Source organism: Hemitrygon akajei, chromosome 20 (assembly GCF_048418815.1).
Source record: "Hemitrygon akajei chromosome 20, sHemAka1.3, whole genome shotgun sequence".
Classification (NCBI taxonomy): domain Eukaryota; kingdom Metazoa; phylum Chordata; class Chondrichthyes; order Myliobatiformes; family Dasyatidae; genus Hemitrygon; species Hemitrygon akajei.
The window spans coordinates 17106110-17122300 of record NC_133143.1 but is presented as its reverse complement, the minus strand read 5'-3'; positions in this window follow the sequence as shown (position 1 = coordinate 17122300).

Below are 16191 nucleotides of genomic sequence, written 5' to 3'. Positions count from 1 at the left end.
CAAGAATATTCAAATTAATTTATTTGGTAAGTTCCCTATTTTAAAATTTAATTTGTGTTGTTCTAGTTTTAATGTTTGCCTGTTCCAATAGTGTAACACTCAATACAAATGCTAATCTAGAGCTATAAAATTTTGACATAGCAGGAAAAACAAACAATACACAAGTTTTACATGAAAGAACACAATGAGAGCAAAAGAATGTCCATTGTGGGCAACATCAGTACATTAGTACAAATCAGTACATGGTGACGAGGCATACGAGAGAGAGATAGTTCAGCTTGTTGAGTGGTATCGCAGCAACAACCTTGCACTCAAAGTCAGTAAGACCAAGGAATTGATTGTGGATATCAGATAGGGTAAATCCAGGGAACACACCAGTTCTCAGTGAGGGATCAGAAGTGGAACGGGAGAGCAGTTTCAAGCTCCAGGGGGTCAACTTTTCTGAGGATCTATTCTGAACCTAATATGTTGAAGCAATTATGAAGAAGTTGTGACAGCAGCTTTCTTTCATTAGGAGTTTGAGGAGAACTGGAATGCCACCAAAGGCAATCGCAGATTTCTACAGATGCACTGTGGAGAGCATTCTAACAGCTGCATCACCATCTAGTCTGTATACAGCCTTAGGAAGAAAGCAAATAAGAATACAAGATATATGTGTGTGTATGTGCGTGCGTGCATGCGTGCGTGCGTGCGTGCGTGCGTGCGTGTGTGTGTGTGTGTGTGTGTGTGTGTGAGATTGCTTATAAAAGTTAATGATTTTCATATGCACTGTGGGGTTTGTGCATCACCTGCGTGTGACCAGATCAACACAATTTGAAATAATGCACTTCATTAACACATTTTCCATATACGTTTGGTACATTTGGGACTGGACCTGCTATAAATATTTTAAGCAGCTTCAAAAATAAATGCCTTGTAAGAGGAAATAGGGATGCAGTTGGTTAGTTCATCTCTGGTGTTTAGAAATGGGCAGTATAATCAGAATCAGGTTTATTATCACCGGCATGTGACGTGAAATTTGTTAACTTAGCAGCAGTTCGATGCAATACATAATCTAGCAGAGAGAAAAAAACAATAATAAATAAAATAAAGCATAATAATAATAATAAAAAATAAACAAGTAATAATAAATAAACAATTACATATATTGAATAGATTTTAAAGACATGCAAAAACAGAAATAGTGTATATTAAAAAAAATGAGGTAGTGTCCACTTAGGAATCGGATGGCAGAGGGAAAGGAGCTGTTCCTGAATCGCTGAGTGTGTGCCTTCAGGCTTCTGTACCTCCTACCTGATGGCAACACTGTGAGAAGGGCATGCCCTGGGTCCTGGGTAATCACCTGTCCCGGGAACAGTTGAGTCCTGGGCTGGACGAACTGCTTACTTCAGGGAGGTGAAACGTCTCCCATAGCCTCTCCTTTCCAGGTGTAGTGATTGCCGCTGGACCATTGCTTGACTTTTGCCATGCAGGGGTCACTCTCCTACACTGCTGTGCCCATAGCAATGCCTTCATGCGGTGTCCCTGTTTTTACTGAATTTGCTATGTCACGGCATGACCGAGTGTCCAGCGGTATAACTGAGTGGGCAGGCTGGGCTCAACAGCCTTGGTTGGCAGCCAGCCTAGGAGAAGGGTAACTCCAATTCCAAACCCAGGTAGATGGGACTCGTTAGCCTTGCCAGGCAGTCTGTCTAGACAAAGGAAAACTCCGATACTCAACCTATTGCTTTGTGGTCGCCACAGCTTGCTGTGCCGTTGTGGAATGTCCCCTGGCCTAAAGAATAGAATCAATCAGTCGACGCGCACTATAAACGTATGCAGTGCTGGCAGGAAGAACAGTCCTACAGAGATGAAGACATTTCCTCCTGATCTTGGCAAGCAAAGAACCACCCATCTTCAGTACTGTATACTAATCACCTGCTGTTCGAATATTGTCTACACTGGAAGTCTGTGTAGATACAATTGGAAATATCAATACCCAATATGTAACAACTTATATCCTGCCCAACAAACCACCTGAGGCTTTGTTACAATGGCCCAAGTTTCCTTGAACAAAGCTCCCTGCAGTACCCTCTCAGTTTCCCATTCCTCCAAGCTTGCTTTCTGTGGATTTGAAAGGTGGACCTTGTTGATTCATGTGATCCTGAAGCCATGTGCAATGTTATCAGATGTAAATGGCTGGCCAGAGCATGGCCTGACAGCAGACTCCTTTGAAAACCTTTGACAAGTGGCAAAACCTTACCCCCAGCTCAGTCATCTGTCAGAATAATTAGTCTTTCAAAGCTTTGGAATCATTGAAATGCAAAATCATAATTAAACATTAAATTAACAACCAAATAAAATATATAAAAGATTTGAGTTTCTAAAGGGTCAAATTGACTCAATATACCAAAGTACGAAGAAGAAGAAGAATAGCCCTTAACTTGGCAGTGGGGTTATCAGGGCACCGTCATAACAGTGTTTCCCTAGCAAGATATTCTTGTTTTTACGAAGCCGAGTTGCTAGCTTAACGCTCAATTCCCTAAGTAAATTATTGAACAAAATATAAATATTTTCCAAAACGTTATGCTTATTTTTCTGCAGCCTGACAATCTGCATTCAGATGCATGGATTCTTAGAGTATAGAACAAACCACACTGGAGAGACCATTCAGTCAACAATGTTGTGCTGGTTGTGATGCTAATTTATAAAAAATGTCCTCTTGCTTTGTATCACCCACCTCCCTCCATTCCTTTCATATTCATGCATCTATCTAAAAGCCTCTTAAAGCCCCCAAACCGTCTGCTTCCACTATTCCAGATCCTACCACTCTCTGCATAAAAACTTTCTCCTCATATTGCCTCTAAACTTTCCCCTTCTACCTTAAACGCATGTCCCCTGGTGTTTCACATTTCTACCCTGGGGAACAGCTCCTGACTCTCTATCCTACCTATGCTAATCATAATTTTAAAAACCTCTTTCAGGTCTCCTCTCAGCTTCAGATGCTTTAGAGAAAATAACCCAAATTTGTCCAACCTTTCCTTAGAGTTTATACACTCCAGGCAGCGTTCTGGTAAACCTCCTCTGCACCCTTTCCACAATCTTGGCATCCTTCCTATAATGCAGCAACCACAATTGTACACAATAAATATGGTCTGACGAAAGTTTTATATAGCCTCAACATGACTTACTTACTCTTATACTCAGCACCCCTACTGGTGAAGGCAACATGCCATTTGCCTTCTTTACCATCTTATCCACTTGCATAGCCACTTTCAGTGAACTATGGACCTGAACCCCAAGATCCGTCTGTATTGTACCTCAATGCAGGGAAGGGATCTACCACTAACTGTATGCGTTCTCCTGCTATTTGGCCTCCCAATGTACAGCATCCCACACGTGTTTTTTCTCCCTCTCGCTATTTTGAATGTATGTTATGCACCTGAGCTGTCTTGTTTGACTGTATCCATGTATGGTCGGAATGATAATTAAACTTGATTTGATTTGATTTGCCTGGATTAAACTCTAATTGCCACTTCTCTGCCCATATTTGTAAACCTCTATATTCCTTGATAGTCCTTTACTCTGTCCATAACTCCGCTAGTTTTGGTTTTACCACAAACTTGGTAATCCACCTATCTCCATTTCCATCCAAATCATTACTCTATATCACTAACAACAGAGTTCCCAGCACCAATGGTTGTGGAACACCACTGATTGTGGACCTCCAGCCAGAATAATAGACTCCAATCTTCACACTTTGTCTTCTATGATTAAGCTAGATCCAAATCCAAAATTATCCAAATCACCCTGGGTCCCATCCACCTTGAATCAACCTACCATATGGTTTTTTTTAATCAAATGCCTGATCAAAGTCCATGTAAATAACATCCAATGCCTTACCCTCATCAACCACCTTTGTCACCTCCTCAAGAAATTTTCATCAAGTTTGTAAGGCATGACATACCCTGCACAAAGTCATGATGACAGGTCTCTGTAAAAAAATCCCTCAGACAGCTGCAGCTGATTCAGAACGCTGCTGCCAGAGTCTTGACTATGACCAAGACAGTAGAACACATCACCCCAGTTCTCAGATCACTACACTGGCTTCCTGTCCATCAGAGGATTGACTTTAAACTGTTAAGTGGTTTATAAAGCACTGAATGGTCTCGGGCCAAAATACACCCCCAATCTTCTGCTGCATTGTGAACTTTCCCGAGATCTCAGGCTGTCTGGGGCAGGTCTACTTACCGTCCCCAGAGTCAAAACTAAACATGGTGAAGCAGCTTTTAGTTACTACTCTCCACATATCTGGAACAACCTTCCAGAGAATCTGAAGTCTGCCCCAACTTTAAGCTCTTTTAAATTGAGGCTTAAAATTTTCTTTTCACAATAGCTATTAATTAGAATCTCCTGCACTGTAACTTTTTAAAATCTATTTATCATATCTATTTTTGTGTGATTTTATTCTCTTTTATGTTGTCTGAAATGTGATGTTTGATTTTTATATCTTGGTCTATGTAAAGCACTTTGAACTGCCTTGTGTTTGAAAAGTGTTACACAAATAAACTTGCCTTGCCTTAAGTAGGTCATGCCTTTTCAAATGCTCATAAATCCTATCCCTCAGTATCCTCTCCAATAACTTCTCTTCTACTGATATGAGGCTCAATGGCTTATATTCACCTGGATCCTCCCTATTTCCTCTCTTGAATGTTGTTTATCATTCCCTCCAAAAACTCACTTCTAACTGTATCATTTATAGTAGTTTAATCAATAGAATCAATAGACAATAGGTGCAGGAGTAAGCCATTCAGCTCTTCGAGCCAGCACCGCCATTCAATGTGATCATGGCTGATCATCCACAATCAGTACCCCGTTCCTGCCATCTCCCCATATCCCTTGACTCCGCTATCTTTAAGACCTCTATCTAACCCTTTCTTGAAAGCATCTAGAGAATCGGCCTCCACTGCCTTCTGAGGCAGAGCATTCCATAGATCCACAACTCTCTGGGTGAAAAAGCTTTTCCTCAACTCTGTTCTAAATGGCCTACCCCTTATTCTTAAACTGTGGCCTCTGGTTCTGGACTCCCTCAACATCGGGAACATGTTTTCTGCCTCTAGCGTGTCCAATCCCTTAATAATCTTATATGTTTCAATCAGATCCCCTCTCATCCTTCTAAATTCCAGTGTATACAAGCCCAGTCGCTCCAATCTTTCAACATACGACTGTCCCGCCATCCTGGGAATTAACCTTGTGGACCTACGCTGCACTCCCTCAATAGCAAGAATGTCCTTTCTCAAATTTGGAGACCAAAACTGAACACAATACTCCAGGTGTGGTCTCACCAGGGCCCTGTTCAACTGTAGAAGGACCTCTTTGCTCCTATACTCAACTCCCCTTGTTATGAAGGCTAACATGCCATTAGCTTTCTTCACTGCCTGCTGTACCTGCATGCTTACTTTCAGTGACTGATGTACAAGAACACCCACATTTTGTTGTACTTCCCCTTTTCCTAACTTGACACCACTCAGATAGTAATCTGCCTTCCTGTTCTTGCCACCAAAGTGGACAACCTCACATTTATCCACATTAAACTGCATCTGCCATGCATCTGCCCACTCACCCAACCTGTTCAAGTCACCCTGCATTCTCCTAACATCCTCCTCATATTTCACACTGCCACCCAGCTTTGTGTCATCTGCAAATTTGCTAATGTTACTTTTAATCCCTTCACCTAAATCTTTACTGTATATTGTAAATAGCACCAAGTCTTGTGGTATGCCACTAATCACTGCCTGCCATTCTGAAAAGGACCTGTTAACCCCTACTATTTGTTTCCTGTCTGCCAACTGATTTTCTATCCATGTTAGTACCCTACCCCTAATACCATGTGCTCTAATTTTGCCCACTAATCTCCTATGTGGGACCTTATCAAAGGCTTTCTAAAAGTCCAGGTACACTACATCCACTGGCTCTCCCTTGTCCATTTTCATAGTTACATCCTCAAAAAATTCCAGAAGATTAGTCAAGCATGATTTCCACTTCGTAAATCCATGCTGACTCAGACCGATCCTGTTACTGCTATCCAAATGTGCCGTTATTTCATCTTTTATAATTGACTCCAGCATCTTCCCCACCACTGATGTCAGGCTAACTGGTCTATAATTCCCTGTTTTCTCTCTCCCTCCTTTCTTAAAAAGTGGGATAACATTAGCTACCGTCCAGTCCTCAGGAACTGATCTATAGTTACCAATGATTACCAATGTGTCCACGATTTCTAGAGCCACCTCCTCAAGTACCCTGGGATGCAGACCATTAGGCCCTGGGGACTTATCAGCCTTCAGTTCCATCAGTCTACCCAACACCATTTTCTGCTTAATGTGAATTTCCTTCAGTTCCTCTGTTACCCTAGGTCCTCTGGCCACTGTTACATCTGGGAGATTATTTGTGTCTTCCCTAGTGAAGACAGATCCAAAGTACCTGTTTTAAATAAATAAATAATAAATTCGCCCATAATAATTTAACCATTCCCTTGGCAGAAATTAATTGTAATATAACCTATTCCAGCTCTTCTGTGACATCTGCGCTTTTCCAATTCTGGCCACATGGGCATCCCCAGTTTCTATTCCTTTGCCGTCAGCTGCTTGGGCCTGATTCAGGAGATTTCTTGCTAAATTTCTCTCCATTTCTACTTCCCTCCCCTACTTTAAATTCCCCTTGAAAACCTTTCCGTTTGATTAGGTTTTTTGATTAAGTCTGTCATTTTCTAGTTTTGTGGTTGAGCTCTGTTTGAAGACTGATGTGAGATTTTATTATGCTAAAGGAACTATACAAATGCAAGTTGTTATGGTAAGAAAAAGATAATGAATATGTCACCTCTGGCACAGAGCAGACTCCATTTCCTGGATACAAAATGTGCTGTGGCTTGCCCAATTAATTCATATTGAGCAGGTTGTTATTATAATTGAGTTCTGGTTCTTTCTTCCACATGACTTTGTTAATGTAGATCCAATCAAGCTGAGTGATCATACCTTCCTAATTAACACAGCAGCAACATGTTACATTATCCTGGGGTTTATGTATTGCTTTGACACCTGTGCCATTCAGGGAATGATACAATTAGAAGCATAAGCTTTTGTGTTTGCGCTTTCAGCAAAAGTCTTTGTTCATCAGGAGGACTGATAGGCAACTTTGGCACGTGCATTCCCTGATCTTCCTTTCATTAAAATTAATGAATTGTATTCCTGTAAGGTTTATGCCCCAATTCCCAATGGTTAAGGGACAATGCAGCACAATGGAAGGCTGCCACAGCAACCTATTTTTAACATGCTATATACATAACTAATCTTACTTTACAACCCCCCCCCCCCAAAATCTTACACTTAATTCAAAGTTCAAAGTAAATGCATTATCAAGGAACATATATGTCACCATATACAACCCTGAGATCCATTTTCTTGCGGGCATATTTAACAAATCTATGGGATAGTAACCATTAGCAGAATCAATGAAAGATTGCCCAACTTCGGCACTCAACAAGTGTGCAAAAGACAAGAAACTGTGCAAATAAAAAAAGAAAGAAATAATAATAATAAATATGCAATAAATATTGAAAGCATAGATGAAGAGTGCTTGAAAGTGAGTCTATTGGTTGTGGGAATGTTTCAATGATGGGGCAAGTGAAGTTGAGTGAAGTTAGTCCCTCTGGTGCAAGAGCCTGATGGTTGAGGTAACTGTTCCTGGACGTGGTGGTGTGAGCCCTGAGGTTCCTGTATGTTCTTTCTGATGGCAGCAGCAAGAAGAGAGCATATCCTGGGTAGTGGGGGTCCCTGATGATGGATGCTACTTTCCGTTTCATGTAAATGTACTCAATGGTGAGGAGGGCTTTACCCAGGAGGGACTGGGTCACATCCACTGCTTTTGGTAAGATTTTCCGTTTGTGTTGCCTTTAAGGCATTTGTTTAGTTAATTATATTTTCGCTTTAGTAATCCGTTTGTTATCGTTTTCTAGTTAAAGTTAAGGTTGTTTAAAGTAAATTTGTTGTCTGTGATATATCGCAGCATGCGATGACATCACACCCGGTTACGCCGCATCTTGTGGGAAAATACCGGTTTGGAGAAACGGGAAGGAGGGGGCTTATGTGTGTGCAGGATCAGCGCGAGAAAAGTTTTCTTTCTACGCACTAGAAACATCAGTGAAGTAACGCCTTTTCACCATACATTAATGTAGAAGAGTGAACAGTAAACGGTTAATCTTACTGGGACCGCCTCATTGTCTGGTTTATGCTTGGTGTTTAGTTCAGAGTTCTTTTACACCTGTGCGAGAACACTACAGTGAAAAGGCGGCATTACCAGGTGTTTCAAGTGCTACAGTGGCATCACGATCCAGCATCAAGTCGTTGCCATCCAGCGACAGGGGCAGTAGGGCATCAACAAGTAAGGCTGCCCATGCAAGAGCTAAGGCAGAAGCCGCCAAGGTGCGAGCGCTGTACGCCGAACAAGAAGCAAAATTGAAAAAGGAAGCGGCTGCGAGAGAAGCTGAAAACCAGTTGGAAAAAGTAAGGATAGAGTCAGAGTTAGAAGTGCTGATGCTACACCGAGAAGCAGAAGCTGCCAGGGTGGAAGCAGAGATAATAGAAAGTGCTGAAGAAATGCATGTTCTGGATGACGTAAAATCTACTTCAGTAAGGACCAGATTGGAACGCACAAGCGACTATGTCCGATCTCAAATAGACTTGAAGATTCGTTCTTCCTCTCCATACTTACATGATAAAATCCCACCTCATGAGGAGTCTCAGAGAGGCCCAATTGCATCACATCCATCCGAGGAAGACAATTTACCCTTGCAACTACGTGACAAATTCAAGAATGAAAGAGCCGATGGGATTAGACCAAACTTCTCGACACCAAACTTACCAGATTTGGCGAGAGGAGAGGCAAAGGCTGAATTCAGAACAGCAAATTCCATAACAAATGTACACCCTCAGTCATATACCCGCCGACATATTCCCCCAGCAGTTGAACCCATGGCACAGTATTTAGCACGACGAGATCTCGTCACTTCAGGACTATATCAGTTTGACGATAAACCTGAAAATTACCGTGCACGGTACTCTTCATTCACCAACGCTATCCACAGAGTCCAGCTCGGAGCAACCCAAGAGTTGGATCTCATGACGAAATGGATGGGAAAAGAATCATGCGAACAGGTGAGACGCATACGTTCAGTGTACATTAACAACCCCAAGCTAGCCTTACGCAAAGCATGGGAGAGACTTCGGGAGTGCTATGCGGCCCCTGAAATTATTGAAACGGCACTATTTTGACATCTGGAAAATTTTCCTAAGGTGTCAGCCAAGGACCACACTAAGTTAAGAGAGCTCAGAGATTTACTCATGGAGATTCAAGGTGCCAAAGAAGATGGCTACTTAACTGGTCTATCATACCTAGATACTTCATGCGGGATTAGACCAATCGTGGATAAACTTCTATTTGGGCTGCAGGAAAGGTGGGCGTCTGTTGGCTCAGAGTACAAGGAAGAGAACGATGGTTGATTTCCTCCCTTTGAGTATTTCACTAGGTTTGTGTGCAAGGAGGCGAAGAAGCGAAACGACCCTAGCTTCATGAGTCCAGGTAGCAGTACAATTTACACCAAGCCAGTTAAATCCACTTCGGATAATTTCAACATCAATAAACCTGTCTCAGTGCGTAAAACTGAAGTCTTTACATCTAACAATGACCCTAGCAAGAATTGTCCATTGCACAACAAACCCCACCCCCTCAAAAAATGCAGAACGTTTAGGAAAAAACCACTTGAAGGGAGAATGACCCTTCTCAAGGAGAAAAAAAATATGTTTTAAATGCTGTTCCTCTACCTCTCACCTTGCTAGAGTGTACGAACTCCGTGAAGTGCCCGGAATGTAATAGCACTAATCACGATGGGGCCATGCATCCCGGCCCGTTACCGCAAACCGACAAAGCTCCTTCACCCTCACAACAGGACGGCGGGGAGGGAGAGGCTCACTCCAGGACAACTGTTGTCAGCTCGAGCTGCACAGAAGTTTGCGGTCAAGCTCAGTCAAGCCATTCTTGTTCAAAGATCTGCCTCACCAAGGTGTACCCTAAGGGAGCCAAAGACAAGGCCATCAAAGCCTATGTAATTCTGGACGATCAGAGCAATCGCTCACTAGTCAGACCAGAGTTCTTTGACTTGTTCAACATTGAGAGTAATCAGTTCCCATACTACCTTAGAACTTGCTCAGGCAGCGTGGAAACTTATGGAAGGAAGGCAGAAGGCTTCCAGCTCGAGTCCCTGGATGGTAAAGTTATCATCTGTCTCCCTCCACTCTTAGAGTGCAATGAAATTTTGAATAACCGCACTGAGACCCCGACGCCAAGTGCAGTACTACACCAGCCACATCTCCACCACATTGCCAAGCACATCCCAGAACTGGATCCAAAAGCAGAAATACTCCTGCTATTAGGAAGAGATGTTCTCCGGGTACACAAGGTTAGGCAGCAGGTCATTGGACCACACGACGCCCCCTTTGCCCAACGCCTGGATCTGGGCTGGGTGGTGATAGAAGAGGTGTGCCTTGGCAATGTACACAAACCGACAGTTAACACACTCAAGACCAATGTGCTAGAGAGTGGCCGCCATTCAATTTTTCAACCCTGCACAAGTTTCATGAGTATCAAGGAAGCACGACAAGGCTTTAACAAATGTAAAGTAACCGACAAGACGCTGGGACAGTCAGTCTTCGCTCAAACTGAGCATGATAATAAACTTGCTCCATCAGCACAAGACGCCATTTTCTTAAAAATAATGGACACCAAGGTCTTCAGAGACGAAGCAAATAATTGGGTCGCCCCACTACCTTTCAGAGAACCACGCCAGCGCTTGCCAAACAACAAAGAGCAGGCAGTCAAGCGGTTCACGTCCTTGCAAAAAACCCTGAAAAGGAAACCTGAGATGCAGCAACAATACGTAGCATTTATGGAGAAGGTCTTCGCTAATAGACATGCTGAAGTAGCACTGCCACTGAGGGAAGGCGAGGAGTGCTGGTACCTCCCAACATTTGGGGTTTACCACCCACAAAAGCCCAATCAGATCAGGGTGGTCTTTGACTCCAGTGCTCAATGCGCTGGTATCTCCCTTAATGACGTGCTCCCTACAGGCCCCGACCTTAACAATACCCTTCTCGGGGTCCTGCTGCGCTTCCGGAAGGAGAAGGTCACAATCTTAGCGGACATCCAGCAGATGTTCCATTGCTTCTTAGTACAGGAGGACCATCGCAATTTACTCTGTTTCTTATGGCACAAATGTAACGTACCTTGCACTGCGGACGAATTGGCCCAGGCAAAGGACGTCACCTTTAAAGCAACTCAAAGAGGAGCTTTTGCAAGGGAGTTTTTGGCTCTCCAAGCTAATAAACCAATACCAAAGGACAGCCCTTTGAGGAAATTCAACCCGATCCTGAAGAACGATATCATTTGCATTGGAGGCCGGTTAATACACTCCAAACTTCCAGCTGCAGAAAAGAGTCCAGTAATCCTGCCCAAAGACAGCCATGTGTCCTTACTGCTCACTCGCCATCACCATGAACAGGTAAGGCATCAGGGCCGTCACCTGACGGAAGGAGCAATAAGGGCAGCGGGACTGTGGATCTTGGGAGGTAAAACACTGATCAATTCAGTACTCCACAAATGTGTAACCTGCAGGAAACTGCGAGGGAAGCTGGAAGCTCAATGTATGGCGGACCTCCCACCAGAACGCCTCGAAGCCTGCCCTCCTTTTACATATGTGGGGCTCGATGTATTTGGTCCCTGGACTATCACTACGAGACGCACCAGAGGAGGACAAGCAGAGAGCAAGCGGTGGGCCATCACGTTTAGCTGCATGAGTTCAAGAGTGGTACACATTGAGGTCATTGAATCTTTGAATACATCCAGCTGCATTAATGCTCTCAGGTGCTTCTTTGCGCTAAGAGGCCCCGCGAAACAGTTAAGGTCTGATTGCGGCACGAACTTTGTTGGAGCGTCCAAGGAGCTGGGGATGGACAAAACGGTGCAAAGGTACCTCAGTCAGCAGGGATGCAACTGGGAGTTTAACACACCACACGCCTCTCACGTGGGAGGCCCATGGGAGCGGATGATTGGTATCACCAGAAGAATTCTTGATTCAATGTTTCTGCAGCAACGCACCCGACTGACCCGCGAGGTACTGTGCACACTAATGGCAGAGGTCACAGCCATTATAAATGCACGACCACTCCTACCTGTGTCTTCTGACCCGGAAAACCCCTTCATACTCTCACCATCAATGCTCCTTACGCAGAAGGCAGGAGCTCCCCCTCCACCTGGGGACTTCTCTGATAAGGATTTGTACACAAAGCAATGGAGACAAGTCCAGGCTCTGGCAAATCGGTTCTGGTCTCATTGGAGACATGAATATCTACCTTTGTTGCAACACAGACAAAAGTGGACAGAACCCCAAAGGAATCTTCAAGTTGGAGATTTAGTCCTGCTCAGGGACAAGCAAATCGCCCGCAACTGCTGGCCAATGGCCAGAATCACTGTCACATTCCCTAGTAAGGATGGACATGTCAGGAAGGTTGAGTTGAAAACTTCTGACCAATGTGATGTGAAAATTTACCAAAGGCCAGTTGCAGAAGTCATTCTACTTCTTCCTAAGGACTGATTTAGAGACTGAAGTTTTGTATTATGTTCATTGTGACCTTACGAAGGTCAGGCGGGGAGTGTGTTGCCTTTAAGGCATTTGTTTAGTTTATTATATTTTCGCTTTAGTAATTCATTTGTTATCGTTTTCTAGTTAAAGTTAAGGTTGTTTAAAGTAAATTCGTTGTCTGTGATATATCGTGGCATACAATGACGTCACACCCGGTTACGCCGTGTCTTGTGGGAAAATACCGGTTTGGAGAAACGGGAAGGAGAGGGCTTATGTGTGTGCAGGATCAGTGCGAGAAAAGTTTTCTTTCTACACACTAGAAACATCAGTGAAGCAATGCCTTTTCACCATACGTTAATGTGGAACAGTGAACAGTAAACGGTTAATCTTACTGGGACCGCCTCATTGACTGGTTTATGCTTGGTGTTTAGTTCAGAGTTCTTTTACACCTGTGCGAGAACACTACACCGTTCAAGGGCATTAGTGTTTCCATACCAGGTTGTGATGCAGCCAGTCAATATACTCTCCACTACGCATTTATAGAAGATTGTCAAAGTTTCAGATGCCAAGCCGAATCTCCGGGAACTCCTGAGGAAGTAGAGGTGCCGCTGTACTTTCTTCGTAATTGCACTTACCTGCTGGGCCCAGGACAGGTCCTCTGAAATGATAACACTGAGGAATTTAAAATTGCTGACCCTCTCCATCTTTGATCATCCGATGAGGACTGGCTCATGGACCTCTAGCTTCCTGCTACTGAAGTCAATAATAAGCTCCTTGGTCTTGCTGACATTGAGTGAGAGGTTGTTGTTGTGGCACCACTCAGCTGGGATTTCAATCTCCCTTCTACATGTTGATTCATCACCACCTTTGATTTGGCCTATGGTAGTGGCGTCATCAGCAAACTTGAAAATGGAATTGCATCTATAACACTCTCCATAAATTCTGCTTAGCACACAGTCTAATCTTGAAAAGGAAGTCTGCGTATTTTAATTTCTGTACAAGAATATTTGTAATCATAAAGGATATTAATGTTTTAATTTATTTTTTAATATGTGATATCTTAGTTACTACTTTAATCAAATCTCTGTGTTCCTACCTATATTTAAGACTCTACATTATATTTAAAAAGACAGAACTGCTTCCTAACATCTTATCTCTGAGTGTACTAGATTGGATACTCTGCCAGTCACTTTCAAGAAGTGACAACTGATAACAGTTGGTGATGCAGACTCCTTCTACAAAGATTCTTTCTCATGGAACATTCTGAAATTAGCAAGAAGCACCATCCCAGTGAAGTGATTTTTTTGTGATATTAGTTTCCAAAAAATGTCAATGGTCCATACAATGGTCCATACAGGGAATAGAAAAGCTGCAGATGTTAGACCTTTTCATTATGTGAGGGTCAATCATGTTCTCCAATGTAATGTGCCAGTTTAAACTCTTGCAGAGTGATTCAGTAGGGATGGTAGTGAACCATTAGGATCTAGGGCGTAGCTAGCAGTTAAAGAAGTACTCATATTGTGCTGCCCAACCACTTGTATGTCCTGGACACTATGCAAAGGGCAGATACAGCTGATTCTCTCTACCTGGGAGGCACCTGGAAAGGTGCTGCAAGCCCTCAGCGAGAAGAGAAATTTAGGTGGATACTGATGAGGCTGCACTTGCCAGCCTTTGAGGAGAGTCAAATCCTATTCATTTTATTTTAAAATTACTAAAATTGCTGCAGATCCTTGGTATACGCATCACTGAGGATCTCACTTGATTTGTACACACCGGCTGTGTGGTGATAAAAGCACAACAGCACCTCTTTCACTTCAGACAGTTGAAGAAGTTTTGTATGGGCTCCAAAATCCTAAGAACTTTCTACAGGGGCACATTTGAGAGCATCCTGACTGGCTGCATCAACGCCTGGTATGGGAACTGTACTTCCCTCAATCGCAGGACTCTGCAGAGAGTGGTGCGGACAGCCCAGTGCATCTGTAGAAGTGAACTTCCCACTATTCAGGGCATTTACAGAGACAGGTGTGTAAAAAGGGCCCGAAGGATCATTGGGGACCCAGGTCACCACAACCACAAACTGTTCCAGCTGCTACCATCTGGGAAATGGTACCGCAGCATAAAAGCCAGGACCAACAGGTTCCGGGACAGCTTCTTCCATCCGGCCATCAGACCAATTAACTAATGCTGATACAGTTGCATTTCTGTTACATTGACATGTTGTTGTACAAACTATTTATTATAGATTACTATAAATTGTACATTGCACATTTAGACGGAGACTTAACGTAAAAAATTTTACTCTTCATGTACGTGAAGGATGTAAAAAATAAAGTCAATTCAATTCAATTCATATCGTTCAATAGCTGTGGGTTCATATACATCATGCTTGTATTTATTTGCTTGGCCACCCCTTTCCACAACCAGACAATTTCAACTGATGTATATGTTGAAGGGACATTGCTTAGAACATTCCCTCTCTTGAAAGAATAGGATGGTCAATTCAAAGATAGAAAAATGGAAAACATGCAGACTTTTGGAAAATTTACAATGCAAGGTTTGAATGAATTTATGTCTGTCCTTGTGAAGCACTTTTAAGGATCTGCATTACAGAAAGTTTTTCCCTTTATATTTGTAACAGATATAAAGGGAAAAAGTCAAAAACGTGGACTTAAGTTTGTGAGTATGGAAGGCAAGGGTGACATATTTACAATCAATCACATTCAGTCAGAAATGCAGTCAGTTGGGCTCCTCCAGAGATTTGCACCATCACAGAACCTAGCCTTTAGCTAATTTGATTCATTTCACATGATTTCAAGAATTGGCTGAGAGCATTGGGATCAGATAACATTACAGCTGTAGCGCTGACAGCTTATATACCATAATTATCCGCATTTCTAGCCAAAACATTCTGTCATTACTACAACACTGATGCACACCTGGCATAGTTGAAAATTAACCATATACAAAAAGTTCACTAAAAGCTGATCAAATCCAATCCAACTATTTACCCCAACTCGCTCTACTCTCAATCATCATCAAAATTATGAAGGTGGTGATGGACAGTCCTACCAACAACACATTCTCCCTAGAAATTATCTCACCAAGTGCCCAGTTTTGGTTAAGCCAGAACCTCTCAGTACCAGACCTTATTGTAGCTTTGGTCCTAACCTGTACCAAAAAAGTAAGATTTTAAAATAAATGGTAATTAATTAAATTGACGAAGATTCCAGAGGTGAGGGGAGAATCCTAGCATTGATACAAATGCATTGTCTGGCAGAGTACAGCTTGACAAAGAACAGGTAAAACTAAAGTCAAATGTGTGCCTTGAGGAGGTACAGGATCCTGAAGGCACACACTCAACAATTCAAAAACAGCTTCTTCCCTCTGCCATCTGACTTCTAAATGGGCATTGAACCCATGAACACTACCTCACTACTTTTTTTGCACTGTTTATTTAATTGAACTTATACATGCACTTCTTACTGTCATTCACAGTTTTTATTATAATGCATTGCAATGTATTG